Genomic DNA, 19,776 nt, shown 5'->3' on the forward strand with positions numbered 1-19,776 from the left:
TCATCGGCTCCAATTCTGAACAAAAATATAAGCGGATAATCGACGTAGGCAATCGAATGAACATCTCGCACGCGTGCGTTGTCTGCGGCAGCTCTCTCCTCTCATCTTATTCCATCTCTGTCTATTTTTTTTAAATTCATATTTACCAGAGAAGATAGCTTGATTGAAAAAAAGATATGTTATTAATGTAGGGTCCTATTTAAAACGTTTTGACATAGCACTAGCAACAACTGCAGCAGTAGGAGTAGCACCAGCAGCACCAGCAGAAATGACAGTCGAAACAGCAAATGCGCAAGCAGCAACAGCAGTAGCAGCGGCCCCTAGCTGTAGTGAGAGCAGCACTAGCAGGAGGAGAGGAACAGCAGAGGGGATAAACTTCGCCGATACGTATAAGGCATCGGCATGGTACGTGCCGTTACCGTACCTCAACTGACTAGAAGTCACACGCGTTCTAAAGAATTCCTGGGTTAATTGTATCAAGCTCTCCGGGCACAAAAGCCACGCTTGTGCTGTTCCCAATATAAATGAACACCTGTTCTTTTTTTTTTGTTCACGGTACGCAAACAGTGAAAAAAAAAAAAGCTAACCGTCTTATGATTTCAGACAGGAGGCGAAATGATTTCCCAAAGCTAGACCAGAAAACATCTGTTCGCCAAGAGCAGGCGAGGCTTGCCGTGCTGCCAGACTGCGCCGGTTAGCACAACAAACGGAGGCCGGGGCGGATACCCGTGGAAGATTTTATACTCTCGTCCGCCAATTGCAACACCCAACGGCCAAAGGAAAAACGACGTTTCCTTGTTTCCCATTAGCGGCGGCTGCGGCGGCGGTGACCGTGGAGCCAAGAAAGGAAAAGGTCTCGGGGAAGGAAAAAAATGTATTCAAGAGATGTTACTACGCGCGCGCAGAGATGCTGTCCCCTGCCGATACGCCGCTCTGGTGACACCGCGTCAACCGCGGGGTCACGCGGCGGCGTGGGACGGCGGGAGACGTTTTTTGTTTTGTTTGCGAAGTTGGCAATGTTTTTTTTTGGGGGGGGGGATGGTGACAATTGGAAAAAAAAATGTTGCTCTGCGAGCGACGTCGTTCGGTCGCAAGCGAGTGGGTGGGTCGAGTCGTCGTGGAGCCGGCGTTGTTGTCGAGCCGAGGGCGGTTCGATTCCCGAAGGTTGTCCGTGGAACGTGTGGTTTGGTCTGTTTTTTGTTTCTTTCTTTTCGCGAAAGATCTCGGAATCTTAGCAGGGGCTTCAGTCTCGATAGCGTTTTGGATGGGCGGTCACCGTGAATAATGACCGGTTGTGTGCAGCAGCGGGTAGTGCGGCGAAATGTGTTCTTGTATTGTACTTCTGTGCCACATCTATGCTCCCCGCCTGCACAAATCCACACTGACCGACGTGGTGAAGTATGGGCAATGACCGATGGAGCGCATTGGGAAGGTCTTCATCCAGCAGTGGACTGACAAACGAGCAAGAATGTTACGAATTATTTTGACCAATGTGAACTTATGAGCAAATAATAATAATATGTAAATGTACATCTGAAAAGCGATAGTCTAAATCAACTTATGACCAGCTGACAATAGGATCTCAACTTAAAAAAATGAGGTCAAATGACCTCATATGCAGTGTTTGTTTTAAACAAGAATATACGTAACAAAAATTTAGACGAAAAAAAATGAACCAAATCGAGTGACTGGAAGGGCACAGAGTGCACATCTGTGCACTCGCTGCCCTAGCCAGGAAGACAAAGGTAGCCGGGATGTGGCCCAGTGTCTCAACAAACACAATCCCCGGTTGCCGACGGAAAGAGGCACAGGTGCAGCTCTGAAATTGCTTCGTCATGCCACCGCTGAGACCCTGGGTTTGAATCGTGGCGGGCGGGCGGGCGGGGGGAGGTTGCAGCTGGCCTCCGCCACATCATCAACGACTGCACAAGAAGACAATAAAATGTAAAAACATGAAGTTAATATTTCGATTTAAAGCTTTCGTGACTGCAGGGATCATCTTCTTGGTTCTTTCGGTAAAGTCACGTAGAAGGAAAATAATAAAAGAAAAAAAATAATTATATTAATATAATTTTTTTCTATTTTATTTTATTATTTTATTATTTCCCTTCTACGTGACTTTACCGAAAGAACCAAGAATACGAAGTTAATAATTTAGTTTTCACTGAATACAAATAGAATAATGTACACACCTTTGCCAATACCACTGCTCCGTGATGACCTCTCAATGTCTTGTCAATCATGCGACATTTTTATTACCATACTTCACCACATTGGTCAGTGTGGGATTGTGAATGGGAATATGGAGTAGGGGGGGGGAGTAAGGCCAAGGACTGTTTCACATATTACTCGCCACTGATCTTAGCCATGTACAGGATGTTTTTTCCCCATACTTCGCCACACTGGTCAGTGCAGGCTGGTGAAAGAGGGACCCATGACTGGTTGACATGCCACTCACCACTGATATTGATCATCCCTAGGATTCCAACTCAGGTGGCAGGGTTCGTAGGCGTGGTGCTCGAACCGCTGCGTCCCCCGTATTGGCATCAAAGTTCAAAGTTAATTTATTAGGTATAGTCCTGTGAGCCATTCGGCTCTTGAATCGGGTGCAACCGCAACAAACAAAACAACATGAACAAGAAAACATCTTAAAGTGACTATGTGCAAACAGAAAATCTAAGAAAAGACAGCAAAATATTGCAGAAAAATCACCGTATACCAACCCTGTGCAAAAATCCTAGTGGGATGCAAGTCAAACAACAACAACAACAACTACAAGACAACTTAGATTAAGGCCATCAGCCTAACTCTGTACTACAATAAACAAACATGGCCAAACCAAAAAACTTTTCGAAACTCACCAAAATAAAGCCATAAAAGCAATGAAACAGTGATCATAGGAACTGTGACCGAATGGCTAAATTCCAGCTCTGAGACGAAATGTTCCAGTGTGATTGACATCTGGAGGTATGGCTCCCGGTGTGGGTAAAGAGGCCTCGCTAAAGCGACCTCGGAAAGTAGTTCTGCAACTCCGCCGTCTACGGGGCCGTTTTCTGACACGCGCTGATGCACCGCTCGCTGCAAGAGCTCCGAACGGACGTTTCTTCGGTCTCGTAACACGAAACCGATCGCTCAGTTGAAATATAATTGGGTGGAATAAAAAAAAAGGTCGTAGTCACTTCATGCCGGGTGTTGCTTTTAACAAAGTATAAAAAACAAATGACAAAAAAAATAGATTAGAGGGAGAAAAAAAAAATGAATGAAACGGCCAAAGTGTACGCAGATGTGCGCTCGCCACGCTGGCCAGGAAGCCGGAGCCTCATTCCTAAAACAGATAAAACTAATTTGGGAATTCCGATCTAATTAATGTCTGTTTCTTTTTTTTTTGAAAGACTGCACATCTTCTGGAATCCCCGTGGCGCGTGTAGTTGAGTCTCCCGGGAGACTCCGCGTCCAGATTTCTCTGAATTGCGGCGGCGCATCACAACGCAAATTCAGCTCTCATACCGTTGCCGGCGTTCAGGCTTCGTGCGTATTAATCGGACGCTGCCGCGGTGCAAGTGGCTCGCGCGCTGGACCTGAAATCCAGAGGTCGCCGGTTTCGTTGCGGTCTCCCGGTGCGGCAAGTTCGAAACAAAAAAACCCGTTGCGAGTTTATTCCCGCTTCCCAGGGGTCGCAAACGGGTTTTGATTCCTTACCCGTACCCGGCTGCATCAGGGTTGCAAACGGGTACCCGTACCCTACCCGATACCCGGCTACCCGTACCCGGCCGGGTATCGGGTAGGGTACGGGTACCCGATTGCGATCTCTGGGATGAAGCCATGTTGCAGGCGCGGGTGGGTTGATTCTAGGAACTTGAATTGTGAGAAGAGACAAGACGTTCGGAAATGAGTGACAAACGGTGACTCACCAGTGACTCACGGTCTACCCGTACCCGGCCGCACCAGGGTCGCAAACGGGTATCCGTACCCGTACCCGGCCGGGTACGGGTACGGGTATCGGGTAGGGTACGGGTATCGGGTACCTGATTGCGACCTCTGCCGCTGCCTCTGTCTGGGCCAAGTCGTATAAATGGGTTCACCGCCAGTTGGACGAATCAATCGGCAGGTCACGTGCAGGTCTTTTTTGTTTGTTTGTCAAAACGTCTGGCAAGAGTGGAAGAGTAGGCCAGAGTCCCTCTCTAGAGTGGCTCTCTCACCAGAGCTCGTCCGCAAGCAGTGGCGTGAGCAAGGAATTGCAGGGCCGCGCCTTTGATCTTTCTCGGTCAAGTGGGGATGTTCTGTGTTGCCTTTGTTACAATTGTCGGGACGTTTTGTTGTTGTTGTTGTTTTCAAGCAGTTATAGCTACGAGCAAAACCTCTCACGGTAATTGCTAATCATATTTCGGAAAGGTTTATTATTTTTCCAATAGCCGTTCCTTCAATACTTCACAGAACACAATCGAAGTATACTTTTATTTTATTTGTACAAATAAAAACTAGCAGCTGTCACCATCATCAGCCATGCTCAATCGACTGCTGGTAGAAGGCTTACCTTCGAAGACCATCAGCATCTCTTACGGCCCTGCGATGTAAAAATAAACCCGAGCTTATTGTATGGCTCCGTCACCTCTAAATAGACTTTTAGTCTCACTAGGTTTTTACGTTAAATAAATTAGGATAATAATCTACAGGCCTTCATCAATCCACTGCTGGATGACGGACTCCCCATGCCATGTCAGTCGTGGGGGGTCGCTTGACGAAATTGCAGTCAGTAGTGGGTTGTAAATCAACTGCTAACTGACTGGCAATGAGTTCTTATCACAGTGCAGTGTAAGGATTCGAAACGGGAGTATTTTGAATATCTTAGCCAAGGAAATAACCTTTCTCAATCCCATAAATGCAAGTAGAGTTCTCTTGTTTATTACAACTTTGATCGTGGCGGCCGTTGCTGGCTGCTTGATGTTCTAGACCAGGGGTCGGCAACCAAAATAACAAGAAGAGCCATTTCTTTCCAATTCGGTACAAAATTCAGTATTTCAAGAGCCGCAATGCATCTGAGTACATACTGTACATACGTACATATTGTCAAGAAGCGGCCCTAAAGAGCCGCATGCGGCTCCGGAGCCGTAGGTTGCCGACCCCTGGGCTAGACCTTTGGGCTCGTGTGCTCTGCAACCGCAATATGTAAAAAACAAACTCAGATGACGTTCACGTGCCCTGCTCAGCAACGAGCCCTTGCTGCCTCCATCACCAAATGACAAAAAGGGGCTCCGCGCGAATCATTCACGACTCCACTCATTCCCTCCCTCTCTCTCTCTGCTGGAAAATAAAATTCGCCGCCTTCACAAGGAATAAAATGAAAATACGACGAAAGGCAGAAAAACAAAAGGGGGGGGGAGGGAGCGGGTCGCCCAGCAATCCGTGGGCACAGCGCCACCACAGATTGGCAATAGAGCGAAATTACGGTTAAGCCTCGATTGCCCGGGTTGCGGATTAACCGCGATGGCAAAAACAAGGAAAACAAAGCGAGGGAATGGCGGTCCACGCTCGTGTGTGCGGCGCGCACCGCCGGCTGATATTCTCAGCTGCTCCTCACTCGTCCCGGGACAGAGGTTCGGTCGGTGCCCATTTGATCGCAAATTGCGTCGGGGAATTAAACCGATTACAACCTCAAAAAAACGGATGAAAGCAGACGACGGATGGATTCTACGTCGAGAGTTGACTGCAACCATTAAATGTCACACGTGACCGTGAACCTGAAATGCTGATCATAGGACACCGGGTTTAATGCTGGATACTGGAGGTCAGGCAAATGCCCTTCAATTCACCAGGGATCTGAGAGTAATAGTTGGTGTGTTAAACACTTGTACCTGGATCTATTTCATCTGCTTGGCTATGTCGGGTGGTGGAGGGATTTAACACACAGATTTGGCCAGATCATTACACGGCCCAAACCAAATATTGAATAAATAAATCATGATAACGTTTTTTTGGGGTTAGATTTCGTAATTGGCTGTGTCGGGTGGAGGTGGGTTTTACGACACATTCACACGATCTAACCCACGTTATGATGAGTAATATTGGTTGCAAACGCCAACGTGTTTAGTTAAAACATGTTTGCCTCAATGATTCACCTAACGTAGTCATGTTCCTTTCCACAACTTATTCAATATTTACTGCATATTAAATGTATTTGAAGTGCATATCACCGCTTCACTAAGCCTTGGTCAGATTAAAAAAAATGTATTGTTACATTTAGTTTAGATTGTAAATTTTTTAATATATGATTTGTCTCATTTAGTTACTTGCCTGTTCTTGTACGTATGTATATTTAAGCGCAGTTCACCTTCTTTACTAAACATTATGAAAAAAAAAAATATATAGTTAAATCTCGTAAAGATGTGTTCAAATTAAAACGTTTGTCAAACATTACATGGAACGTAACATGTCCTTATACATAGCCCAGGTCACGGTTGTAAAATAAGCAATAGATGTATCACGTGTCCCCAGGTGATTTTTAATTTCATCTCCTGGTTAAATGAAGGCCCCTGGCTGACGCAGCCCTTCGCCCCCTGTCACGACACACGGACCCAACATCCCAACATTGAAATGGTTTTAGGCTGCGATGTGAGTTCACTCTGCTGCCGCATTCAAATGTTAAGGCACCTTAAACACCACTCCGAGCAACGAGTCGTTCTTTACACGCGAGCTACATTATCGCGCCGGCGGGTTCAACGTCGACCCAGATTTCGTGATAGAAAACAGCCTCGCTAAGTGACGTTTCATAATTGATATTTCCTACAATTACAACAGTGGGAAGGGTTGATTTTTTTTTCATTACATATATTTATTTAGCCATTCCCCTTGCTCTGCATAATGTGCAGCGGGGAAGAGAGTAACGGGGGATAATTGTGGGGCAATTATATTAACGGCAGTTATGCCAAGGGTCAATGAACATAGGCTGTAATAATGATGATAATAATAATAATGATTTATAATGTTTGACTTACGAGCCAAAACCCCTCGCGAGATGTACGTATCGGGATGTTTCGCCAATGCTCTTTTTGCTCTTCTTGGTTCTTTCGGTAAAGTCACGTAGAATGGAAATAATAAAATAATAAAAATAAAACATAATAAAAAAATTCTCACGACGTTTCGGCCACAACGCAAGCAGCCGTCCTCAGGTGGAGTACAGGTCTGTCGAGAAGACAGAGTCTGAATGACATGTTCTCCACCTGAGGACGGCTGCTTGCGTTGTGGCCGAAACGTTGTGAGAATTATTTTATTATGTTTTATTTTTATTATTTTATTATTTCCATTCTACGTGACTTTACCGAAAGAACCAAGAAGATGAATCGTTGCAGTCACGAAAGCTTTAAATCGCAAAAAAAGCTCTTTTTTCTGTTACTAGTTTTTGACATCGCATGCGAGGAAGTCAAGAGTGCCCAGAGCATTATTGACAGATTATCGGACAACGTCCTTGACACTGGCATCATCATTGGCAATGTCAATGATTTAAAGCTTTCGTGACTGCAGGGATTCATATTCTTGGTTTTTTTGGTAAAGTCACGTAGAAAAAAAATAATATATATTTTATTATTTCCCTTCTACGTGACTTTACCGAAAGAACCAAGAATATAATGTCAATGATGTTACCGATAATGCAGCATCATTGGTATCAGTGCTGGCGTTGTCAATGCTGTTATTGATAACAAAAACAGTCTTCATGAACTCTACTTGCTATACTGCCACGTAGTAGCCGCACTTCACAGGCTGGGAGATTGTTGGGATATCATTGGCTGATTCATATTGAGAGTGTACACCATATATTCAACTTTACATGTGCATCTAATGATACAAAAGTACACTTTTTGAAGAAGAAGAAGATAAAAACAATCAAAGGAATGTGATGAATAGATATCAGACCAATTTGGCACACGTGAGCTGGTAGAAAAATAGAATAACGTTTTTGGATTTTGCAACAAGAAAATTGTGATTATGATAGTAATTGGTATTATTGTTCTATTACACCGCGGAAAAATTCCAAGTGAATGTACCGTCGACAAACATATGGCACGAATCTTAAAGTTAAATATTACAACGTTGAGTAAAATGAAACCCCACCTTCTTCGCAAAAGTTACAAAAAATGTGCAATGATGAACGTGGAGCGGAACGTCGGACATTGTGCCGAACGACAACACGCGGCACATCCCGAAGAATCGTTTTCCACAATCTGTATCGCATTGCGCTTTATCGCACGGCAAATATTCTGAAATGAGCGAAGCTTAAAGACCCTGGTTAAAATATCGCTTCGGTCTAATCTCGTAGCACTCCCGTGGACTCATGAGAAAATTGGCGATTTAACCAAAACCAAATGTCCATTAAGGTAGATTTGTCAATTATTTTTCAAGAAAACTTGAAAAACAAAGAAGGTTCCAACAGTTTGCAGTGCATTAAGGGGGGAAAATAACATTACCTCCACTGCAGCTACCGTATTCTCTCGATTATAAGATGCTCTGGAAAATGAGATGCACCCCCACGCTTGTACCCAGTGTCAATAAGGTTACAGCAAATCAGGTCACACACACTCTCACGCACTCACACACTGATCATATGACAAACCCCCAACTTTTTCTTTAAAAAGCATGGAGGCCAAAAAGTGCGTCTTATAATTTGGAGAATACGGGAAGCCTTGCACCATGGCCAAGATTTATTTTCAGTTGGGTCTGTCCGCAACCGGCACACCACATCCTGTATACCTATCGCTATATCTGAGCCTACTGCTCATCACGATGCATACTTCAGTCTGCCAGCGACCCAATAATCACTCCGCGGTAACAAAACAAAACAAAAAAAAGCCGCCGTACCGTGGCCATGCATTCAAAGGGGGAAAAAATCAAACTGCCGTTTGCAACCTACATCTGCCACTGGCCCAGCAATCGAGCTGTGCTCACGACAACCGAGGACGGCAGTGGAACGATTTGGCCTGGACGCGACAGGCGAGTCCGGTCGGCTGGCACGGAGGGTCTGCCAAGCCCCGCGTGTTCCGTTCATTCGGGGCGACCTTCCGAGGCCCCCCTCCCTCCCCAATGAGTCCCAATTTAGAGGCCACCACCACGCGAACAACCGCGCTTCTCACTCGGAGCCGCGCAGGAGAAGTGGTAGCTTCAACGGCAGCGGCTGCCTCGGTCACAGAGGCAGGGTTCGTGGGGAGTCGTGCAACCATATCGGGGCTGTCGTGAGCATGCGATATGGCTGCTGTTGTCGTTGGCATTCTCAATGGTGTCTTCGTCAAGGTGCATAAACCATCACGTGATACTCCGCTCATCCTCGCGGCGGCTTTTGGCTGCTGGACATCGAACAGAGACGGTCATCGCATCACGTGCTTTTTCAGATGCGCTTCTGGGACACTCTTCCTTCTGATATTAGGAAGCCACTGGAGCTGTGCAATTTTAAATCATTTAGATTGAAAACTCTTTTCTTTAGAAATGAATTTTGTTTTCAGTTTTTTGTCCTTCCCCCGCACCTCCGATTAGCACGGTTGGCCACATAGAGACGTTCAACATACATACACACATACATCGTCGCCATCGTTAGAATCAGAATCTTTGTTTATCCTGGAGAGATCCGATGAGCTGTGAAGCTCTTTTTCACAGGAGGCCAGTAAGGGGACAGTCAGCCGGTTACATTACCATCATCATCATCATGATCAGAATTATTGTAATTATCATCATCATCACTGTCATTATCGTGATCATCATTAAAGCTGGCATTGTCATTGTCATTATAATCATCACTGTCAATCTCATCATCACTTTCATTCCCATGATTATAAATTTGATAATCATTTTCTGTTCCGTAATGTTCATCATTGCTGTCATTATCACCATCATCGGCTGTAGCAATCATGATCATTGTCAGCATAATTTTCATTATATATAGATTTTTATCGATAGCAGCTGTATCATCATCATTATCATCGTCATTATTATTATTTTTATTTACACAACCATCATCAGCAGCAACAGAAGCCACAGCTGAAATTCCATCACCATCGTCATATTTTCATCATGCCTCGTTCAAAAATCATCTGCAAGCGCACATGCAACGTCAGTCGATAGCAGGGATGCAGTCATGCAGATGTACGTCATGTCGAGTATTCTCATTCCGTCGAAGCAAAGAGACAGAGAGAAAGAAAGAAAAAAATCTACCACATCTCTACTCGTTCAAGCGCTCTTCTCCAGCCGCGTTTCGGTAGCCCTCTACAAGCCAGCGACGATGCCGGTGACCTAATTGTAGCGGTAAAGCATCCCATACTTGCTTTGCCGTGTACACAGCGTAGCAAACACCTTTTCCCAATTTGAAAAACTGCAAGTGCGTCACTTGCAAATGGCTCAATTCCTGGATGGCCGTGCGTTATTATAATAATTATTGAGTTTGAAGCCGATGAAAATCAGCTTTTAATAACAACAACAATAATAAGTTACAGCCCCCTTATCAATTCACCGCTGAACGAATGCCTCCAACGTGCACGGCGACGAGGGGTGCTGTTGTCTGACCATACTTCACCACGCTGGTCAGTTGCGGGTTGGCTTTGGATATCACTCGCCACTGATGTTGGCGGCCGTGGCTACAAGAGACGGCGCTCACGTGACCAGCTTCGTAACGCAGTGCGTTAGCCACGGCACCACCGCTCCCCACCGGTACAGGGAGCGGGTGGACTTTATTGCACTAGAATTTCAAGCAATTGCAAGAAAGACCAAAAATCACACTGGGTGTCCATGAAGGTGTAATCCATCAATAAAGAATGGTAATAACACGGCAGTTTGAGCGAGGTCTAAAAACAGCAATGATTTCGATGTAAAGCTTTCGTGACTGCAGGGATTCATCTTCTTGGTTCTTTCGGTAAAGTCACGTGACTTTACCGAAAGAACCAAAAAGATGAACAGCAAAGATGCAAAAATCCCACCCCCCCCCCCCCCCCCCCATATAGCCTCAACAGACTATTGGGGCAAGTGCTGTTTGCGAGCACCTATGAAGGCCGGCACAGCACGGCACACGAGGGGACAAGTGGCCAACTCCACGCCCGGCAGCCTTTGTCTCCCCAGTGGTGTTTTGAGGATTTGAGGCTGAGTCGACCTAGGAGAGGCCCAGGACCAGCTCAGACAATCGTCGCTAGTTTTGCTGCTCCCACACAAACCCACACATTCTGGAAAGTGCCTGACGATGCTGTATTTTACTACCAGCGGAACCAATTTTTTAATTGATAAATGTACGTGGGTCGCTCTCCAACATCACCAGTGTGCTTAACAGGTTTGTGCACGTGACAGCATCATTTATTGACCGTCTTGGGGTGGAGGAGGGTCTTCGACACGCACCTTACTCACGCAATCCGACCCAGGACTCATTTACGAACCGTCAAGTTGTTGGTCGTGAAAGCCCTCGCGCGTTCAAATTGACACGCGCGTACACACCGCGCGCTCGGTGCAGATTGTATCGCGCGAGTCTCATCCTTGGAACCCCCCCCCCTGCCCCAATCACAGGTAAATAAATACGGATAAAGAAAGGGAGGAGGAGGAAGAGGAGAAAATTGGACCCAAGAAGAAGACTGTGGATCAACGGCAAGACGAGATTCATGACAGGGCAATGGGATATCAGGAACGCACGCAAATTGGCTGAACACATCTGCAAATAAAAAACCCAATTAGGGACCAAACTAAAAAACATTGGATTCAGTGTGTGTGGCCATTGGATTCAGTGTGGCTTTCCTGGACACATACCTGAAAGCTTCTATTATGAGTCAGTAATTATTTATTCCTAAGAGCATTCAAGTGCACGGCCAAGTTTGTGCCAGTGGATGAGTGGATTATTTTAGTAGGGCTGTACGGTTTGGATATTGCGTCGTGTAAGTGGTGGGAGCTTATGCAACCGCTGAGACGGCAGAGCAATTTTATCATATACTACGGTGCGCGTTTTGGCATTTGTACCCAAGTCTGGTACTCGCCTACTACTGAGGGACCTCAATAACCAGGTAAGGCGTCACGGTGGCGAGATGTTAACTACATCGCCTGGTATACAGGAGGTCGTGGGTTTTATCCCGACCTTGACGCCTGCTGTGTATTGGGAGTTTGCATGTTCTCCCCGTGGTCGCGTGGATTTTTCTCCATATTTAGAAACGCGCGTTTGGACTATTTGGCTTGCGAGAAATTTCCACGCGATAAGCCACTTCGTTGAGCTATCATTTGTGGCCAGGTCGCTTCTGAAAAAAAGAGATGTAGAGCTCAGTGGACCTTACCTCGTAAGATTAAAAAAAAATTACGAGTCGGGTCATGGACTAGGGAGGAATAGCATAGTGTAGGAGGATGATAATGGAATCAGGTCACTTGAGTCTTTTCACCAACAACAGATAAACGACGTGTAACACACAGTCTGGACAGAGGAAGTCGTACAAAAGCCGACACAGAAAAGTCGCTTACATGCCCACTGAGACAACAGAGGAGGATATCAAAGGGCATGTTCACAGTAGTTTACAGTCAGCGGACCAGAACAGAGAGGACGCTTGCCAAGACACATCGAGCAGGTCACCGGCATCTGTGGACTGCTCGATGGTGAACTGGTTCAAGCAAGCCTGACTCTGCCGACGAGACACTGATTGTCCAGTGTCTTGCTTGTGATGAACCAATGCTGCTGAAATTATGCACTGGCAGAATTTGCCGCGTGGTTGATGTGATGTGTACAAAAGGCCACTTTGTTTTAATGTGTCGAGGGGAGAGAGAGAGGAGGTGCACTGGGAGCCTATTTATTTTGTTACAGTCCGTGAAGGCATTTTTCCAAAAGCACGTCTTTCCCGGTGCCTTCCTTTTCTCACAACGGTGTGCATTTCTTCAGAGGCAGCGGTAGGTTTCCTTTTGATCATTATAAATTTAGTGGGACTTTCTCTTTGCCAGTTTACGCTGAGGGTTTTTTTTTTACTTGTCAGCGCATGAACTCAATGTCATTGCGAATTGCGGCGGCCGCTGAGAGAATTTAAACAAAACCCCCAAAAAATTGGAACCGCAAAAAAATGCGAGATAGGTGGAAGTATGAACGGGGAAATTATAAAGTATACAAAAATAAAAAACTTTAAGTACACGAAACAGGATGCTCTCTTACCATAAATGCCTTCACGTGTTCTTTTTCCCCAAGTATATTTGGTTTTTTTTGAGAACCATGTCTTTAACACTGTAACAAACAAATCCCCCAAATTATATCTCGAAGCTATTTGTAAAACTGCGGCAGAACATCTGCTGCAAAAGTCTATAAGTATAACGATTACATTCAGTAGAACAGAAGAAGTCGTACAAGCCGACACGGGAAGCACCCCCAGCCATGCTACCAAGGGGTGTGCTTATATCCATCTTTAACTGGATATAATTGTTCTACTCAGAGTCGATCGGCACAATGTAAGTAACATAATACATAAGCGGACGATACATCTTCATCACGCAGCTGTCTCTCTACGTAGAAAAATAATAAAATATTTTTTAACACAAACCCCTAAAGATCCCACAGCCTTCTGGGAGTGCATCTTATCAGCAGCACTGATTCAGTGCAAACTTTGGCCAGGTTTCGGCACACAATGTCTCATCGGCTGCCTGTTAAGTGCAATGTAAAGGACGTTGAGTAGCTTTTTTCAAAACTGCACTCCCTATGCAGTGTGCTTGTCTCTAAATTAATTTACAATACAAATACTGGATATACGCATGCATTGACAAACGACACACTCTATACGTGTGTACGTGTAATTTTATCGAACACGCCTTTAGCATTCCTCTCACTGCGATGTACTGATTGTGATTGGATGATAAGTGCACTCTCTCTTTGTAGGCAAGCGTTCCATGCATCCTGCCGGATGGCACGCTTCGCTCCGAATATTTGATCCAATTTCGAAAAACCCATTTTCATTTCATGTTTTGCTTTCTGCGTGTCCTCGGTTACTGGGGAAACAGTCCACCGTGCCGTTCGATGTCTCTGAGGCATTGTACGGCAGGAAATAGTTCATTCTGTAAGTGTCTCGAGATGCTAGTATTACGATGCTAAATACATTGAAATCATTACATTGTATTATTGGAATGAGTAATAAACCTTAATGAAGAATTTAATATTAAAACACGGTGAATACCAGAAGAATTTAATTTGAATTGTCTTATAAATTCGACGTGGATAATGTTTCATATATAGAGTAAGCAGCAAATTATCCCTATAAGCATGCATTGACATCTGAACCAGCAAACCGAAAGCTTTGATTTTTACAAAGCTCAAAGTTTCCTGCAGAAGCCCGTTTCACCAGAACATCTACAGTTTGTTTTTAATTCAACCTGTTATGTAGTGATTAAATAACAAAAAAGAATGGCGATGCTGCGTCGACAGTGGTGAACAAAACAAATAACAAACAAACAAAAAACTCAACACATTTGTCGACGACACTGTGAACCCTCAAAGGGAAATAAAAATACGTACATAAAACATGCGACGTTTTGGGGAATAGCCATTCTTATTTGACTCTGCTACGAAGAAGGGGGCATTGCCCCCGAAACGTCACCTATTATTAATGATATTTACGTGTTCAATTTCAAGTGCAACAGTGTTATAATAGTTTTTTTACCCTTCTATCTGGCAACAAAACTGACAACTTTTTTACAAGGAGTCATGTTTGCATAGACCACAATACCTGCAGCCATAATGCAAACAAAAAGCATAACTCTGATAATATACGCTGTCTCCCCGACAGACCTGGTCTTCACCTGAGGACGGCTGCTTGCGTTGTGGCCGAAACGTCGTGAGAATTATTTTATTATGTTTTATTTTTATTATTTTATTATTTCCATTCTATCTGACTTTACCGAAAGAACCAAGAAGATGAATCCCTGCAGTCACGAAAGCTTTAAATCGAAACAATTATCATGTTCTTTTTTTACTGGCAAATGAGGTTCCAATGGTGCAACAGTGTTATTGATACATGTGTTGAGTTGTTGTTATTTGCGCCTGTGCCAACGCAGTATGACGACACCGTCGTTGTTGTTGTTGTTCAGTTGTGGCACGGAGCGGACGTGAGCACTCACGCGCGCGATGACGCGGGTTGGCGCACACGTCGCAACAACTGGGACAGACGGACGCCGTGAATCGTTGTTCAGATTATTAAATTCCCATTATGACCGCTGCTACTCTTTCCTCGCGAGCCAGAGGCTGCGGTGGATCTCGTCGGATTAATAGTTGGCGGGGCCTTGTGTTATTTAGAAAAGCCAATTGGTGTTGTTGCCCAAGAGTTATAATTTCTTATGTAAGCGGCCGACCGTTGGCTTGCGATGCCCATCGTCGCGATGTAGAATAAACTGCGTGCGGATTTAAATAGCTATCGACGAAGCTGTTCAGTGTTACACTACATCAGAAGCAATCGTCGCACAAGTGTGCATCCAAGTAATTGTCCGAAGTAACCAATTCTTGATTTTTGTACTCGTTTAATCGCTGTTATCGTTTACTCATTAAGGACAAGTTAAGGTTTTTTTTTTCTTCCTCCGTACACCTAATAAGATTGTTCAAATAATTACAATGAAATGAACACATCGTGTTGAATTTCATGTTTCCTGATTGTTGTTTGATCGGCACGGTTGGCTACGTACGGTGTGAAAGAAGTTAAACATACATACACACTGTAAGTATACAAAAAATATATAAGCAAAATATAATCTTACAGCCCCAACGTCTACATATTTTTACAATGGTATGTTGCAGTGAAATGTTTCTCACGATAGAGTAACTAATATTGAACATCACTTTTTAAATTAAGTCGTAAATACACATCTAATTCATACATGGTCCATTGAAAATACACTCGGGGTATGATTTACAAGTGGTGATCACTTTGGCAAGAAATTGACACTACCTTAATATGCTATATGTCTAATCCTATCATGTCCGTAAATCGGTTATCATATTTAAACTCAATGCCTACTCAGAAACTGCGACCATTATTTACCAGACAAACACTCCAATGTGTAAGCACAGTAATAATGATTAAACCGCACGTATTTTTAGGTTTGCATTATAAAACCTAATAAAGTATTAGGTGATATTATGCATGATAGAAAACGCCAAATAGTTTGAAGTTTTATTTTTTTCAGAGTGACCTGGGCCATAGAATTTACTTTTACAATTACAGTATTACAATTATCACAATTACACAATTACAGTATTTCCTCGTTATTCTCGAACTTGCTATCCGTGATTTTGGCAATCCGCAAATCTCATCTGGAACTCTCCACGGCGACTGCATCGAGAGAGAGAGAGCGAAATAAAGTGATGAGCGATAAAGTGATGAGATACAGTGATGAGGAAGATAGCGATGAGGTAAAGATATGAGATATAACTTCTCGAAGCTTTAGAAGCATCTGCAGATGTTGCGCGTGTGATATTCGTAGGCCAATAATATCATCCGCGAAATTTGCTATTCGCGAGCATCTCCAGAACGTATCCCTCGCGAATAACGAGGGAATACTGTATGCTTGTCTGTTTAACTTCTTTCACACCGTACGTAGCCAACTGTGCTAATCGGAGGTGCGGGGGGAAGGACAGCAAACTAAACACAAATAGACATTTATAAAGAAATGATGTTTGCAATCTAGATTTAAAATTGCACAGCTCCAGTGGCTTCCTTATATCGTAAGGAAGAGCGCGTTCCAGACCGCCACAGAAGCAGAATCTGAAAGCGCGCGATGCAGTGACGGCCTTTGTTCGATGGGCAGCCAAAAGACGCGGCTGCGAGGATTACCAGTGTTTGCGTGATGGGTTACGCTCCTTGAGGAGCTCAGCGAGGTGTTGTGGTTCATTCGCGGCAAGCATTTTGTGTGCAATGTGGATGTAGAACCTCGCTGTTCTCGAGAACAGCATCGAAATACGACCGCACCTCAAGACGCCGCGCGGAAACAGTGGGCACATTTATTGTACAGAGAGAAAGGAAGGGAGAAATGAAGGCAGTTACATTCACAGGCAGAGGAAAAACATATGTCTTGAAACTCAACCTGAACAGGGATTAAACTATAAACTATACTCTCTATATGATACTATTTATTTTAACCAGGTAAGGCCCACTAAGCTGTAAAGCTCTTTTTTAGAAGCGACCTGGCACACCAATGATAGCTCAACGAAGTGGCTTATCATGTGGAAACGTACAGCAGCCACATACTCTAAACGCGTGTCGATTCTAAATCTGGAAGGAAAAATCTGAGAGCCTGGAGAAAAAATCTAATTGACCATGGGGAGAACATGCAAACTCCAAATATACAGCAGGCGTCAGGGTCGGCATCGAACCCACGACTTACTGCATACCAGGCGAGGGAGTTAACATCTCGCCACCACAGATTCTAAAGTCTCTACGTCTCCATGTGATTCCATTGGTTTTATGTGCATCTAATGGTTCCCATGTCGGTAAATCCAACACAAAATAACATGGTTTAATAAAGCTTCACAATATGACCACCATCTCAAGATGCTGTACAGAAACAGGGGGCGTATTTATTTAACAGAAAGAGGTTGTCAGTCAAAGGCTGAGACAAAGAAGGTCTTGAAATGTGATTAAAACAAGGAGTCCATGGTGTTTCATGTGTCTATGTGAATCTGTGAGTTTCAATACGAGTCTATTGGTCTCTGTGTGGGTATGTGGGTCTCTATGCAAGTCTATTGGTCTCTGTGTGGGTCTGTGAGTCTCTATACGAGTCTATGGGTCTCTATGCGAGTCTATTAGTCTCTGTGTGGGTATGTGAGTTTCAATACGAGTCTATTGGTCTCTATGTGGGTCTGTGGGTCTCTATGCAAGTCTATTGGTCTCTGTGTGGGTCTGTGAGTCTCTATACGAGTCTATGGGTCTCTATGCGAGTCTATTAGTCTCTGTGTGGGTATGTGAGTTTCAATACGAGTCTATTGGTCTCTGTGTGGGTATGTGGGTCTCTATGCAAGTCTATTGGCCTCTGTGTGAGTCTGTGAGTCTATATGTGAGTCTATTTGTCTCTGGTCTCTGTGCGGTTCTGTGGGTCTCTATGTGAGTCTATTGGTCTCTGTGTGGGTCTGTGGCTATCCATGTCAGTCCATTAGTCTCTATGCAAGTCTATCGGTATCTATGTAGGTATAAAAGTCTATGTGCGAGTCTATGGGTCTCTATGCGAGTCCAAACAACACAATACAGTGCGGTTCGACTTAGCGTCTAAATACAGCCGCACGTCAAGGCGCTGTGTAGCAACAGCGGGCATGTTTATTTTATCGCAAGAAAAAACCAGACAGTCATGGACCGAGAAGGGAAAAACAGAAAGAACAAGCCATATTACATTTACAAGGGCATTCAATTATGCAGTCCTATACAGTTGGGGTTATGGCAGATTTTCAAAGGCTCCATAAAGGACTGATCCATTCCTAGACGCCCCACTGATTTCCACCGACCGTCTCACTTTCACCTGAACAGGTGATTGAGTGCTGCGTGAGAGCGACGGCTCCACATCGTACGGAGAAGAGGGTGTTTACAGGTTTGATACGTGCACGTTTTGAGATTGTTAGAAGATGCGTGCGTTGTTTTTTTTTTATATAAACCTTTTACTCGAAAATGTATCACGATAATTTGAGTCGGGTATCTAGAAATGCATCACCATTCATTCCATACAGAGCAGGGATGGCCAATCTGTAACAGACCTTGGGCTAAAAAGTACCCACTAGTTCTGTCAAGAGCCAAGTGTTAATACTGGTAGGAACCTCCTAGTTACACCAGCCCACAGGGGATTATTGTGTCCGTCCGTCCGTCGTGCAGGGTGGGGCTGGGTGGGGAGGGAGGGTGGGGAGGGGCTGGGTGGGGAGGGGCTGGGTGGGGGGGCTGGGTGGGGGGTGGGAGGGGTGGGGCTGGGTGGGGAGGGGCTGGTCACCCCGTGGTGCCCTTATAAAACTCAACGTTTAACCTACTCACGCCGGCTTGTGCCCGCCCTCACAGTCGGGCATATTTGCGGAATACACCACGCCGCCGTTGACCCTGGCCATTGACCGAGCAACCCAACGTTCCTACCAGCTCCCTCCGCAGGAATGTGTCATATACATGCGTATATACATAACTATATATAAAGACAGTTATCGGCACAGCACGGGACACATTCATTATTCTTTGCTACTGTGACGGAATGTCCTCTACGTTTCCGCCCCTTCGGCAGAGCCGAGTGTGGTGGATTGAAGCGCCGAGAGGCGGCTTCGGGAGACGCCAGTGGGCCACCGCTGGCGTGGAGTGACATGTCACAGAGGCAACAAACACCCAGTTGTTGATCACAACGACGGCCGCGCGTTTCGCCCACGTGCACCGCCACCTCGCTCGCATCAACCCAACAATGGGGCGGACGTGCTCGCGCCTCGGATATGAACTGACAGTTGTCAGTTGTCATCAGATGTCAGTGCAGCAAAAATACACAAATTGTACTCCAGCGTGCCCCAACATCTGTGCTGCCTGTCGCCAACGACCCGCACTGACCCGCGCGATAAAGTCTGGTCAAACAAAGCCCCACGGTCGTCATCGAGCAGTGGATCTATGGAAAAGGCTCCAAGTGTACACTGACTCACAGTTGTGGTACACAGTATTATACCTATATAAGTATATGTTTTGAGCTTCTTTTTCATCGTACGGAGCCAACCGTGCGAATGGTATTGTGCGGTATCATACGTGATAGAAAATGTATTACCCGAGTGCAGCCCACCAGAGACCCGAAATATATTCAGTGAGAAGTGAAGCCAAC

At 45.0% G+C, this 19,776-nt stretch overlaps 1 protein-coding gene across 8 annotated transcripts in view; it reads right to left on the bottom strand.

Moving 5' to 3' along the window:
- The window catches only part of LOC144941091 (nuclear factor 1 A-type-like), a 384,067-nt gene that overhangs the window by 354,933 nt on the left and 9,358 nt on the right, over positions 1 to 19,776 (bottom strand). The gene's annotated exons all lie outside the window — the stretch shown is intronic.

The sequence above is a fragment of the Lampetra fluviatilis genome, chromosome 24, assembly GCF_964198595.1.
Source record: "Lampetra fluviatilis chromosome 24, kcLamFluv1.1, whole genome shotgun sequence".
Lineage (NCBI taxonomy): Eukaryota > Metazoa > Chordata > Hyperoartia > Petromyzontiformes > Petromyzontidae > Lampetra > Lampetra fluviatilis.